The sequence below is a fragment of the Nomascus leucogenys genome, chromosome 11, assembly GCF_006542625.1.
Source record: "Nomascus leucogenys isolate Asia chromosome 11, Asia_NLE_v1, whole genome shotgun sequence".
In the NCBI taxonomy this organism is placed as follows: Eukaryota; Metazoa; Chordata; class Mammalia; order Primates; family Hylobatidae; genus Nomascus; species Nomascus leucogenys.
The window spans coordinates 54159006-54172760 of NC_044391.1; positions in this window are offsets into that span (position 1 = coordinate 54159006).

Consider the following 13755-nt stretch of genomic DNA (forward strand, 5'->3'; position numbering starts at 1 on the left):
CTGCATGTCAGAGTTCAAGGAGCCGGGCAGACGACGTCGGCTGCCAAAAATTGACGCTGGAGAGGAGGGACGGTTCCCCCTTTTACGTACTAGTTACAGAGAAGTCCCCACTCCAGTCTGTCCTTGGCAGAAACAGGAGCAACACCAAGGACTTGCCTCCTAATGACAGTGAGCTCAACCTTTAGCTTCTTCCAGCCGGCTTTGCTGAGCGCGGTGGCCACCTGCCTTTAGTCTCCCGGGCTAGAAACCTCAGACTTTTTGGCAAGCCAAGGGGTCCTTTCCTTCCTATATCCAATCTTGACAGCCTGTGCTCCAGGCTTGTCATTTTTTTCCTCTGAAATATATCTCAGATTTCCTCCATTTCCACTGCCAGAGAGTTGCTCCAGGCAGGAATGGGGTCTTATTTCTCCTTTTATCCAGCTCCTATGGCCCAATACAGTGTGAGACGCACTATGGGGACTCACCAAATGCCTACGAGGTTCCTCCCAGGGCCCCTCCCAGTATTGGGATCCAAGTGAAATCAGGTTGAAACAGACTTTAGACAGCTTGACAGCTTTGAAAGGAAAACGGTATCTGGAGCAACCACATGTAGCCTGAGAGGGCTTGAAGGGGCTTTCCTCCCTCCCCCTACCCATCTGTCAGGTGAATCTTCCAAAAACTGCTTTCCCTGTGTCTCTTCCTTGCTGGGGAACCTCTAGTGGGTGTCTATAGACCAGAGTCAAATGTGAACTCCCCTTCAGTCATGGCTTTCCAAAACCTGGCCGGCATGCACTTCTCACTTGCAACCTCCCATCCCCTGCTATCTCCTGAATGTGAATGTGTATTTTTATTAACTTTATATTGTTAAAAAAAAAAAAAAAAAAGGAAAGAAAAGGTAATACCTAGTGGTTAAAAAAAGTACAGGAAGGTACAAAGTGAAAGGAAACTTGATGCTCTCCACCCCCCCCCCATTTTTCTGCTGCACCCTCAGAGTAGCTTCTACCAACAGTTCTTCAGGTCTCCCCTTCCAGCAGAGGTTCCCCCCGCTGCCCAGGTTGGAGTGCAGTGGCCTAATCTTGGCTCACTACAACCTCTGCTTCCTGGGTTCAGCGATTCTCCTGCCTTGACCTCCCAAGTAGCTGGGATTGCAGACACATGCCTCTATACCCAGCTAATTTTTTTTTGTATTTTTGGTAGAGCTGGGGTTTCACGATGTTGGCCAGGCTGGTCTCGAACTTCTGACCACGTGATCTGGCCTCAGCCTCCCAAAGTGCTGGGATTACAGGTGTGAGCCACTGTGCCCGGCCAGGAGAGTTTTTAAAACAGTAACATACAGGCCAGGCGTGGTGGCTCACGCCTGTAATCCCAACACTTTGGGAGGCCAAGGCGGGTGGATCACTTTTCAGGAGTTCGAGACCAGACTGGCCAACATGGCAGAACCCCATCTCTACTAAAAATACAAAAATAAGCCAGGTATCGTGACGCATACCTGTAATCCCAGCCACTGGGGAGGCTGAGGCACGAAAATCGCTTGAACCCAGGAGGTTGTGGTGAGCCGAGATCGTGCCACCGCACTCCAGCCTGAGCAACAGAGGGAGACCCTGTCTCAAATAAATAAATAAATGAATAAAACAGTAACGTACAAATATAAGTGAATATCCTTTAAAACTACAAAGAAACTCATATGATATATACTGTTGTAACTTGCCTTTTTTTCAATTAACTTAGCTTGATCCCTTTCCACATTGAACGCATTTAGCTCACCCTTTGATCTTGGCTACTTGGAATCTCCTTGCTTGGATGTTCCACAGTTTGTTGGGATTGTTGGGCACTTGGGTTATTTCCAGCAGGTGAACTGCTAAGGGCATGTCTGTAAGGTGAGAGAATGCATATTTATGTCTTTCTTTTTTTTTTTTTTTTTTTTTTTTTGAGATGGAGTTGCACTCTTGTTGCCCAGGCTGGAGTGCAGTGGCATGATTTCAGCTCACTGCAACCTCCGCCTCCCAGGTTCAAGTGATTCTCCTGCCTCAGCCTCCCGAGTAGTTGAGATTACAGGCACCCATCACCATGCCTGGCTCATTTTTGTATTTTTAGTAGAGATGGGATTTCTCCATGTTGGCCAGGCTGGTCTTAAACTCCTGACCTCAGGTAATCCACCCACCTTGGCCTCCCAAAGTGCTGTGATTACAGGTGTGAGCCACTTTGCCCTGCTGAGAATGCATATTTCTACCTGAGCCATTAATTATACTGTTCCCCTGCTCCTCTATCCTCCTCAGAAAAGCCCTCCTGTTATTCTTGCTCTGCCTATCTCTCCTGTTCCAAACTTGTATTCAGGATAGCTTCAGTATCCAGAGTTTAGCACTTTATTTTGTGGGCTCTGTATCCACCACTAGACTATATACTCCTTGAGGGCAGGGACCATGTCTTTTTCTTCTTTGTTTCCACCCAGCGTGAGAGGCTCTTGATTGGTGAAAGGAATGTTAGGACTAGAGTTGCCTTTCCTGGAACAGGATGTGACTTCAAGCATCTTCTTCCCTCTATTTCTCCCATAGCATTCATTGTTTAATCCTCTCTGCCTCAGCGCCTTCTCTTCCTCCTCACATCTGTTCTTAAGAGGCATCTTCAAATCCTTGGGTTGAGATTATAACCATAATAGTAGGGAATCATGGAGGAATTCTCTGCAATTCATGATTGATACCTGGAATGGTGACGAGGGCAAAGAAGCTAGTGTGGGGAAAGGGTATCTCCTTTTTCGGGTCGCTCAGCAAATTACAAAATACCCCCCTTTTCTGAGTATAACAGGGCCTGGGCTGGGGCGTTAATTGGGTAGCTCTGGAACTGAATGTCAAGCCAGAGGCTAGCACCACCTAGTGGTCAGTTAAGGAAGTGTGCGTAGGAAGGGTATCCCGGAAACGTCTGATGGCAGGCGGAGAGAGGGAAAAGGACCAGTATTTACTGAGCGCTTACCATGTCCCAGGCCCACGCAGTGGACTTTATTTACAGTATCAGCTCACTTAAGTCTACCTTTTGTCATGGGTGTTATTTCCAGTGTGTATAAGAAAATAGAATGTTCTGAGAGATTAAGGAATCTGTCCCAAATAATGGTGCAGATCCAAGCCCAGATTTCATTCACTTAATAAAAATATTAGGTACCTCGTATAAGCAAGTACATTGCTAGGCACTAGGGATAAGAGACGGAAACACACAGTCTCAGCCTTCAAGAAGCTTACAGGTTAGCTGGGTGCTCAACAAGTGACAGACAATGACAACACAGTCAGTTCCAGTTCCTTAACACCCGTGATGAAGGCATGAGCAGAAGGGCATGGGAACACGGGAAGGATACCTCTTCCAGACAAGGTGGTCAAGACAGAGAGCAGCAGATGATGCCAGGCTAAATGTTGAGTGAGAGGAAGAAAATGACAACCAATAACAAAAGAAAAGGGTGTTTTAGGCTGGATGGCAGGCAAAGGCATTGGAGGCATGAGAAGTTTAAAACATGTGAAGAACATCAAATATGGTATGATAGCTGAAGTTTAAGGTACTTTGAGGGGAGGGTGATGGATGAAGTATCAGAAAGCCTAATCACAAAGCATGATTTTAGCCACAGTAAGGACTTAGAATTTTTTTTCTAGAAGTAGTGTAGAGCCGGTTGAGAAATTGGTGAAGTCCTTAATGCATGAGCGATGGAGCTGGAGAGGAAGAGGATTCAGAAACAATAAAGAAGTAGGATCTAGTATACTAACCAGTTAACTGTATAGGCCTGAAGATAGTGACAGAGAAATCTGAGTCTAGAAAATTCGGCTCACATTAGAATCACCTGGAGAGTTTTAAAAAATCTCAGTGCTGTGGTGGCATGCATCTGTAGGCCCAGCTACTCGGGAGATTAAGGTGGTAGGATTGCTTGGGCTCAGGAGGTTGAGGCTGCAGTGAACAATGATCATGCCACTGCACTCCAGCCTGGGTGACAGAGTGCAACCCTGTCTCAAAAAGAAAAATAAATGTATCAATGCTGGAGGATTTATGCTACTTGATTTCAAGACTTTTAAGTGACAATAATCAAGACTATGTGGTGCTAGCATGAGAATTGACAAACAGATCCATGGAGCAGAATAGAGAACCAGAAATAGACTCACAATCATTTGATTTTTTTCAATAAAAATTCTATATGCATTTATTATTTTATAATGTTACTTTTATACACTTTTATCTTGGAATTATTATTTTTCATTTGATTAGTTTTCTACGCATCTATCATTTTCCCCAAATATCTCAACATAATTAAAAAAATCAGATAGTTGTTTGATTTCTTATTGCAATTCCTTCGTGTTTACCACCCCTCCACCCTGCTCATTCCTATCTCACCCTGCGCAACTTCTGCATTCTTGCTTCAATGTTGACTAGGCACAGCCTTCGTTTTTCTTTTTGAGACAGAGTTTTGCTCTGTTGCCCAGTCTGGAGTGCAGTGGTATGATCATAGCTCACTGCAGCCTCAACCTCCTGGGCTTAAACTATTCTCCCCTGTCAAATTCCCGAGTAGCTGGGACTACAGAAACATGCCACCATGCCTGGCTTCAGCATCCATTCTTAAACTGCTTTTCACCATTGATCTGGGATTTTACTCGTAGCTGGAACCTGTCTGAGACCAGACTATTGGAGGTCTCTTACTGCTGGAGGATGGTATCTCTGGGAAAGGCCCACTCCCAGACCCAGGAATGCAGGATCCATCTCAGTGCAGCTTTTCTCAGCTCTCTACTTGTCTGGGATACCACACTTCTCAACCAGATTCTGTGCTTCTCATAAAGGTATTTTGATCAGTAAATTGTTAAATCTGTGTTTCTGTGAGGGGATGAGAGGCGCGACTTCCTATTGCACCAACTGGCTGATCCCACTGTAAAAGTCATTTGATTTTGGCAAAGATGTCAAAGCCAGCCAGTGGAGAAAGGAATGTCTGTTCAATAAATAGTTCTGGAATAACTCATATCTATATGGGAGAAATAAATGAACCTTGACCCCTACCTCACACCATATGAAAAATTAATTCAAGATTGATTATAGGCCGGGCCCAGTGGCTCACACCTGTAATCCCAGCACTTTGGGAGGATGAGGCAGGAGGATCATAAGGTCAAGAGATTGAGACCATCCTGGCTAACACAGTGAAACCCCCTCTCTACTAAAAATACAAAAAATTAGCTGGGTGTGGTGGTGGGCACCTGTGGTCCCAGCTACTCAGGAGGCTGAGGCAGGAGAATGGCATGAACCCAGGAGGCGGAGCTTGTGGTGAGCCGAGATCGTGCCACTGCACTCCAGCCTGGGCGACAGAGCGAGATTCCATCTCAAAAAAAAAAAATGCAAATTATATCCACAGTATGATATCTCTCAATACTCACCAAAATGATTAAACTTTAAAAAACTGATGATACCAAATGTTAGTGGGAATACAGAGCAACTGGAACTCTCATACATCATTAGTGGGAATGTAAAATGTTCTATCAATTTGGAACAATATGTAGCAGTTTCTTATAAAACTACACATACACCTACCCTATGACTCAGCAATTCTATTCCTAGTTATTTATCCAAGAGAAATGAAAGCATATGTTCACACACAGACTTGAACACAGAATATTCATAGCAGTTTTCTTCACAGTAGCCAAAAGCTGGCTATAGCTCAGGTATCCTTCATTTGAAAAAGGATAAACAAACTGTGGTATAGATCCACCATGGGACACTACTCAGCAAGAAAAATGAAAGAACTATGGATACATGCAGCAACATGGATGAACCTCAAAACATGTTGCGTAAAATAAGCCAGACATAAAAGTACATTCTATATTACTCGACTTAAAAAAAAATCAGAACAGTGGCTTCCCCTGTGGGTTGGGGTGAGGGTAATGATCCACATCTTGATAGAAGTTTGGGTGTTACAAAGCAACCACCTGGTAGGGCAGAGATTTGAACACAGGTGGTCTGCCAGCAGCCAAGGTTTTAATCACCATACTACATAGCCTTGCCCAGGCTGTGGAGCCTCAGATGTGGATGAGATCACACAGAAAGAGTATCCCGTGAAGACAGGAGACTGAGAGGGAGGACGCAGAGAGGTAGGTCGAAGACCGAGAAAGGAATCATGAAAAGTAGTTGGGGGAGAACTTACTCAAGAATGGCTAACAGTGTTGAGTACTGCCGAAAGGCCCAGCAAGAGAAAGACAGGAATGTGCCATCATTCAAGGCCCTTAGGAGGGTGTATGTGACATGGGCCAGGACAGTTTCATGACTGGTGGGGGCAGCAGCCAGCCGGCAGTGTAATGAGGAAGTAGGGAAGAGAAGACTGAATATGAATAACTTTCCCAAGATGCTTGGCTGCACAGGGGAAGGGAGAGAGGTAAGACAGTAGTAAGAGAGCTGAGATTTCCTTGCAGAGGCACAATCCTGACCACAGCTGACTCCATCCAGAGCTGCTTGACTTTGCCCACTCACCAGGATGGCTAACTTGTCCTTCTGTGAAGTAAAGGTCCGTTGGCTACAGTACGCCTGTGACAGCCTGAGGGCTCCGTTTGAAGCCTTGAGATCAGCTGACTCCACCATTGCTCACATCCTGTCATCCTTGGCAGGCCTTGATTGGCATCCATCCTTCTCCACTAAGTCCAGTCCTTCCTCTTCCTAACACTGTTATACTGGTCTCTACCCCTCTCCTTTCTTGAAGCCTGGAGCCACCCCTGGCTCACATTATCCTGACCCCTCTTGGCTTGCCTGGAACCTGATCGTTCCTTGAGAACATTCTTCCTTTAATGAGGTATCACTTATTTTCTCAAGTGTATAGGGCGGGTGGTAGTGGGAGGACGGGCAGGCAGCCCACCCTGGAGTCTCCATTTCCTATGGCCATATGGCTTCACCATGGTCTTAGTTAGGGTTGCATTTAGCAGCAAGCAATGGAAGACCCAATTAAAGCAGGCTCAACAATGAGGAGTTTTATAGCAGGTCCAGGGCTGGTTGATTCATCAAGGGTTTTCCACTTCTTCACACTCATACTTTATCCTCATTGATTGGTGGTATCTCCCCTCCCAGTTGCAACGTGGTTGCAGCTATTCCAATCCTAAAAGTGAACATGGCACTGAAGAAGAACAAAACCTTTCCCAGAAGCCCCCTAAGTCCTATTGGCCAGGATTGGGTCACTAGCCAAGGGAATAGAAATACTGTGATTGACTAGGCCAATTAGATTCATCCCGTGAATACATAGGAGGGGGACACCTGTGCGAAATCCAGACTTTGCTAGCAAGGGAGAAAAGCTTGACTGCTGAATAGGCACTGCCAGTGCTTGCCTCAGTAGTCATATCAAATTCCTCTTCCTTTAAGAGCCAGCTATTTCACCTTCCATTGGGATGTGCAACATAGGGCTTAAGGGCAACATTTCCGGTGCCAAACTAACTGGATTTGAATCCCAGCTCTCTCACCTTAGCCTTGAGCAAGTTGCTGAGTTTTCCATGCCACAGTTTCCTCATTTGTAAAATGAGGGTTATCAGCACTATCCAATAGAATTTTCTGTGATGATGGAAATGCCCCATGTCTGTTTTAATATAGTAGACACAAGTCATACATAGCTATTGCACATTTGAAATATGGCTGATACGTCAGAAGCATTGAATTTTAAAATTGAAATAGCCACAAGTGGTTAGCAGCTACTGTACTGGGCACATAGTTCTAGCTCATAGTATTATTGTAGGATAAAAAGTACAGCGCTTCAATTTTAGAGTAAGAATTGAAGTAACACATAAAGCCCCACTAAGTGTTAGTTATTATTTTTGCTGTTATCCACTGATGTCCTGGTCACTTTACTCCGTGAAGGCTTTGTTTATTTTATTTTTATTTTTTTGAGACAGGCTCTCACTCTGTTGCCCAGGCTAGCGTGCTGTGGTGCAATTATGGCTCACTGCAGCCTTGACATCCTGGACTCAGGGATCCTCCCACCTCAGCCTCCCCAGTGGCTGGAACTACAGGCACGAACCACCACACCAGGCTAATTTTTGTATTTTTTCTAGAGACAGCATTTCACCATGTTGCCCAGGCTGGTCTCAAACTCCTGGTCTCAGGCAATCTGCCCACCTCAGCCTCCCAGATTGCTGGGATTACAGGCATGAGCCACCACACCTGGCCTTCTGTGAAGACTTTAGCAGCTGACTGTCTTCCTGTCCACCTCAAGTTTTCCACAAACCCAGATGGTTTCAGTGCTCAGGCAGGTAGTCCAGCCAACACCCTGGCCTCTTGGTTCCTTGTTCTCTTTGACTCCAGTGACTTACCTCTGTGTTGCTGTAGCCACTCACTCTCATAGCCACCACCTTTACCACACCCTTGCAGGAGAGCTGGACTGAAATCTCACTCCCTAGATTCTGACCACAACATCCTAGCCTTACAGCTCTTTCTTTCCCTTGCCCCCGGGAAGCCTGGTCTTTAAGTCTGTTGAGACTTCCAGTTTCTTGCCTTTCTTTCCTTTGACACCGGCCCCTCGTGTCTTCACTTTTCTTCCTAACCAGTCTCCATTCCACAGTGCTTCACCTCTGCTCTTCAACTGTATTGTCTCCCTCTCTGTTGTTATTAACTTTCTGAATGGATCTCCTGGCTTCAGGACTTATCTTTTAAATCCATCCTCCACATTGCAGCTAGGCTGATCCCTCTACTAAATCTTATCATATGACTCATCTGTCTAAATCTTCTAATGCTCCCCATTGCCCACTACTACCCGTTCCCAGAAGGTACCATGCTCCCACAGGTATCCATGCCTTTGCATATGCTAGACCTTCTTCCTGCTTTAATGCTCTTCTTGTTCTTTGCCTGAATAATTCTTATGTCCCTTCAAGATTCATTTCAGGCTGGGCACGGTGGCTCGCGCCTGTAATCCCAAAACTTTGGGAGGTCGAGGCAGGAGGATCACTTGAGTTCAGGAGTTCGAGAGCCTGGACAACATATTGAGACCCTGTTCTATGAGAGAGAGAGAGAGAGGAGAGAGAGAAGGATTCGAACATGCTTTATGCTGAAGTATAGAGCTGTCATAACTACAGAGCAGGAGGGTGGAGATTTGGGGAATGAAGGCGATAATAAATGGAACAAGTGCCTGAAGAGGCAGAAGGGAGGGGCCTTGAGCACAGGTGTTTCCTAATTAAATGATGAGTTGGTATGAAGATGGATGGAAACTTGGGGAGAATAGTGAAGGCCTGGGAAATAGAGCTGGCTAGGGGTCCTCAGCAGCTTCCCACAATTCTTTTGTGACCTCTTCCTCGTTTCCCTCATCCTCCACAAATCACAGTCCACTATTCAGTGTTCTTGAACTGTCTTGTCTGTGAAATGTGCTGAGCTCCAGCAATCAATCCATCAATCAGTTTAGTCCTTACATAGGAGAGTATGTGTAAAACATTTAGCCCAGCACCAAGTACATGGGAGACACTCAGTTAATTGCAAGCCTTGGTATCTTTACCAGCAAGAATGCATGTTGTTTTTTCTAGCTGCTGCACAGCAGTGTGTACAGTATGATATGAGTCCTTGCCCTCCTTGAACTTGTGTTATTGTTGAGGAAGAAAGATGTACCCACAAAATAATTAAAAAGCAATACAAAGGAATATGTAGTGGCCACCAGTATCCAAATTGTGCTTCTATTATTATTATTATTATTTTTGAGACAGACCCTCACTCTGTCGCTGGAGTGCAGTGGTGTGATCCTGGCTCACTGTAACCTCCACCTCCTGGGTTTAAGCAATTCTCGTGCCTCAGCCTCCCAAGTAGCTGGGACTACAGGGCAGTGCCACCACACCTGGCTAATTTTTGTATTTTTAGAGACGGGGTTTCACCATGTTGGCCAAGCTGATCTCGAACTCCTTACCTCAGGTGATCTGCCCACCTTGGCCTCCCAAAGTGCTGGGATTACAGGCGTGAGCCACCATGCATGGCTGTGCTTTTTTTTTTTTCCCCCCACAACCAGCACTAAAAAGTATGTTTTATCATGACTTAGAATTCAGATACATATAGGGCTGGGAGTGGTGGCTCATGGCTGTAATCCCAGCACTTTGGGAGGCCGAGGTGGGTGCATCACCTGAGGCCAAGAGTTTGAGAGCAGCCTGACCAATATGGTGTCTCTACTAAAAATACAAAAATTAGCTGGGTGTCGTGGCGTGTGCCTGTAGTCCCAGCTACTGGGGAAGCTGAGACAGGAGAATTGCTTGAACCCAGGAGGCAGAAGTTGCAGTGAGCCGAGATCCCGCCACTGTACTCCAGCCTGGGTGACAGAGGGAGACTCCATCTCAAATAAAAAAAAAGAATTCAGATACATATATAAAGCTGAAACAAAAGCTTAATTAAACAATACTTATCCTTACTTCGCATGATGCCTTCTAATATTTTCTGTACTGTTCTATTCTACTTCAGTTTTATTTTTTAATTTTATTCACTTTTTTATTTTTATTTTTTATTTTTTGAGATGGAGTCTCGCTCTGTTGCCCAGGCTGGAGTGCAGGGGTGTGATCTCAGCTCACTACAGCCTCTGCCTCCTGGGTTCCAGTGATTTTCCTGCCTCAGCCTCCCGGGTAGCTGGGATTACAGGCACATGCCATTGTGCCGGGCTAATTTTTTGTATTTTTTAGTAGAGACAGGGCTTCACCATGTTGGCCAGGCTGGTCTCAGACTCCTAATCTCAGGTGATCCACCCACCTCGGCCTCCTAAAGTGCTAGGATTACAGGCATGAGCCTCTGCACCTGGCCTTTACTTCAGTTTTAAAGAGTGAAGGTCAAGACACTGTATTTTTTGTTTGTTTGTTTTGTTTTAAATTTTTTTTGTAGAGATGGGATCTTGCTATGTTGCCCAGGCTGGTCTCGAACTCCTGGCCTCCAGCAATCCTCCTGCCTCAGCCTCCCAGAGTATTGAGATTACAGGTGTGAGCCATTGTGCCTGGTCAAGATGCTGTTATGGGCTGAGTTGTGTTCCTCAAAAATTCTCTTGAAGTCCTAATCCCAAGTACCTCAGGATGTGACCTTATTTTGAAGGACCCCCTTATAGGGTCTTTACAGAGGTAATTAAGTTAAAATGAGGCCATTAGGGTGGGGTCTAATGCAATATGACTGGTATCCTTGAAAAAAGGGGAAACTTGGAGAGTGACTTGCATACAAAGAGAACACTGTGTGAACATGAAAATGGCCATCTACAAGCCAAGAAGGGAGGCCTGGAACAGAGCCTTCCTTCACATCCCTGAGAAGGGATCAGTCAACCCTGCTCATGTTAACCTTGATCTTGGACTTCTAGCCTCCAGCATCTTGAGAGATTTCTGTTGTTTAAGTCATACAATATGTAGTACTTTGTTACAGCAGCCCTAGCAAACTGTTACAGTCACCAAATTGATTTTGTGACTCACTATTGGGTTGTAACCGGCAGTACACAGACATAAAGTTATTTTTTCCTTATGCTTTCTCTTGTGCAATCTTTTGTGTGTGTGTGTGTGTGACGGAGTCTTGTTCTGTCACCAGGCTGGAGTGCAGTGGCCTGATCTCGGCTCACTACAATCTCTGCCTTCCAGGTTCAAGTGATTTCCCTGCCTCAGCCTCCTGAGTAGCTGGGATTACAGGTGCCCACCACCACGCCTGACTAATTTTTTGTATTTTTAGTAGAGACGGGTTTCACCATGTTGGCCAGGATGGTCTCAATCTCCTGACCTTGTGATCTGCCTGCCTCAGCCTCCCAAAGTGCTGGGATTACAGGCGTGAGCCTCTCTTGTGCAATCTTTACCACCACTCGATGGGATAGCAAGGTCCAGGGGAGGGTGATACAGTCACCCTCACAGTCATGCAGGTGCAGATGTCATTAATGAAGGTCTGACAGACCCTGCAATTGTACAATCTGAAGATGAGTATCTCCTTAAATTTCAAACTCTAGGCACTTTACCCTAGCCTAGATTCTGTTGAAGTAGGTGTAACTATTATTCTCATTTGAGGGATTGACACCTGATTGTGAACCTCCTAAATGGAGTCAGACCCAAGCCAGATTTGCCTCTAAATTCTGATTTTTCCCCTTACATCACAGTGTTCCCATTGGTATAATCAGTTAGAGAGGGAGTAATAAATACTATTTTTCTACCAGTACTTGCTCCTCGCCTTCCTACCCCCTAAAAGGAGCCAAAGTCAGAGACCACATTTACTCTTTTCCCTCCTCCTCTCCAAGTCTTTGGGGACTTGTAGCTCTGACACCCTTAGATGGTGAAACCTGGCTTCACCTACTGTCTGTGGGTGTCTGCAGGCAGAGTGGGCACCTGGGAGCACATACAAAGCACGCGTGCCGTGAACACGTATGTGCACACACCTTGATCCTAGCATGGCTTGTTGGACAAGCCAGTGGACAGAGTCCCTGCCTGCCACCTCCACCCTTGCTCTCCCTTCTCTTCCATTCACTGTCCTGCAGACATAGCAAACACATATGCACATACACCCTCAATAGGATCCTTTTGGCAGTAATATGACCCCCAAATCTGGAGAGTTCTATGTCGGATGGAGACCCTTCTCCTTTCCTCATACCTGGTTTATTATGAACCATAAAAATAGTGCCTGACAGTTACTGTGTGTCAGGCAGTGTTCTAAGCCTTCAGATGTATTACTGCATTTTATTCTCACATTATGGGTTAAGACTTACTTGCTCCATTTTACAGATGACGAGAATGAATCACAGAGTAAATTGCCCAGGGTTGTGTGGTTAGCAGCATTAGCAGGATTTGAACCCAAGCAGCCTGTATCCACAGTCCAGTCTCTTAACTGCTATATTTTGCTGTGTTCAAACCCTCTGCTGCCTGGCTGGGTCCACACACACGTGCACTCCTGCACAGACCTGCGGGGTAGCAAGGGATGGAGGGGGAGGAGCTGGTTCTGGAAATCAGTTCAGGCACCAGGGGGCAGCATAGGCCTAGCTTTGGCCCCTCAGCCCAGCCCTTCTATGGGAGGGAGGAGGGGAGCAGAAACTTCCTCCCACCGCCCCTCAGACACCACCTCTTCCCCACACCGGGGCTCTCAGGTGTCGGGGAGTAAAGGCCTCTCTGGATCCCTTGGTCTTCTCCAGCTCCTCCCCCAGCAAAAACTGCAGAACCCTCCACTAGTTATGTTGATGACTCAGAAGCTGAGCAAGACTGTGTGTGTGTGTGTGTGTGTGTGTGTGTGGTGTTGTGATTGCAATGGGCTCTGAGTGCGGATATGTTTGTGAGCCTGCCTGCACGTGTGTGTGTGTGTGTGTGTGTGTGTGTGTGTGTAGTCTTGTGGTCAGGGAAGTTGTGCATGTGTGTGTTTGTTTCTTGGCGTGTCTCAGTGTTTACCCCAGAAACAGATAGGAACTTGGCAGATAGGAACACAGCAGATTCGTATTCAAACTTGTCCCTTGTGAATCTGCAGGCAGCAGCTCCGGCTTGTGCTGGTTCCCACCACAGTCTCAGGAGGGGTGCCCTGTGAGGAGAGGGCAAAGACCAGCTTCAGTCCAAGGGACTCCTGGAGTCTTCCAGAATTCTGAGCTGAGGGTTTCCCTCCCCCACTCCCTCCCATCAGTGGTCACGAGACCGACCTCTAAGGCGTTCCCTGCCAGAAGGGAGGGGGACCTAGGAGTTGGCTGGCATCGAGCTCCCCGGCTGCTTTTCAGGGTCCTCCACTGGAGGGAGCGCAGAGTCCAGAGGGATTTACTTTTCCTGAGGCCCTGGGGAGCCCAGTCCCTTGTGGGCCCAAACCCCAGCCCTTGGCAGAGTTTGAGTTTGGGAGCCAGCCAGTTAGGAGTGG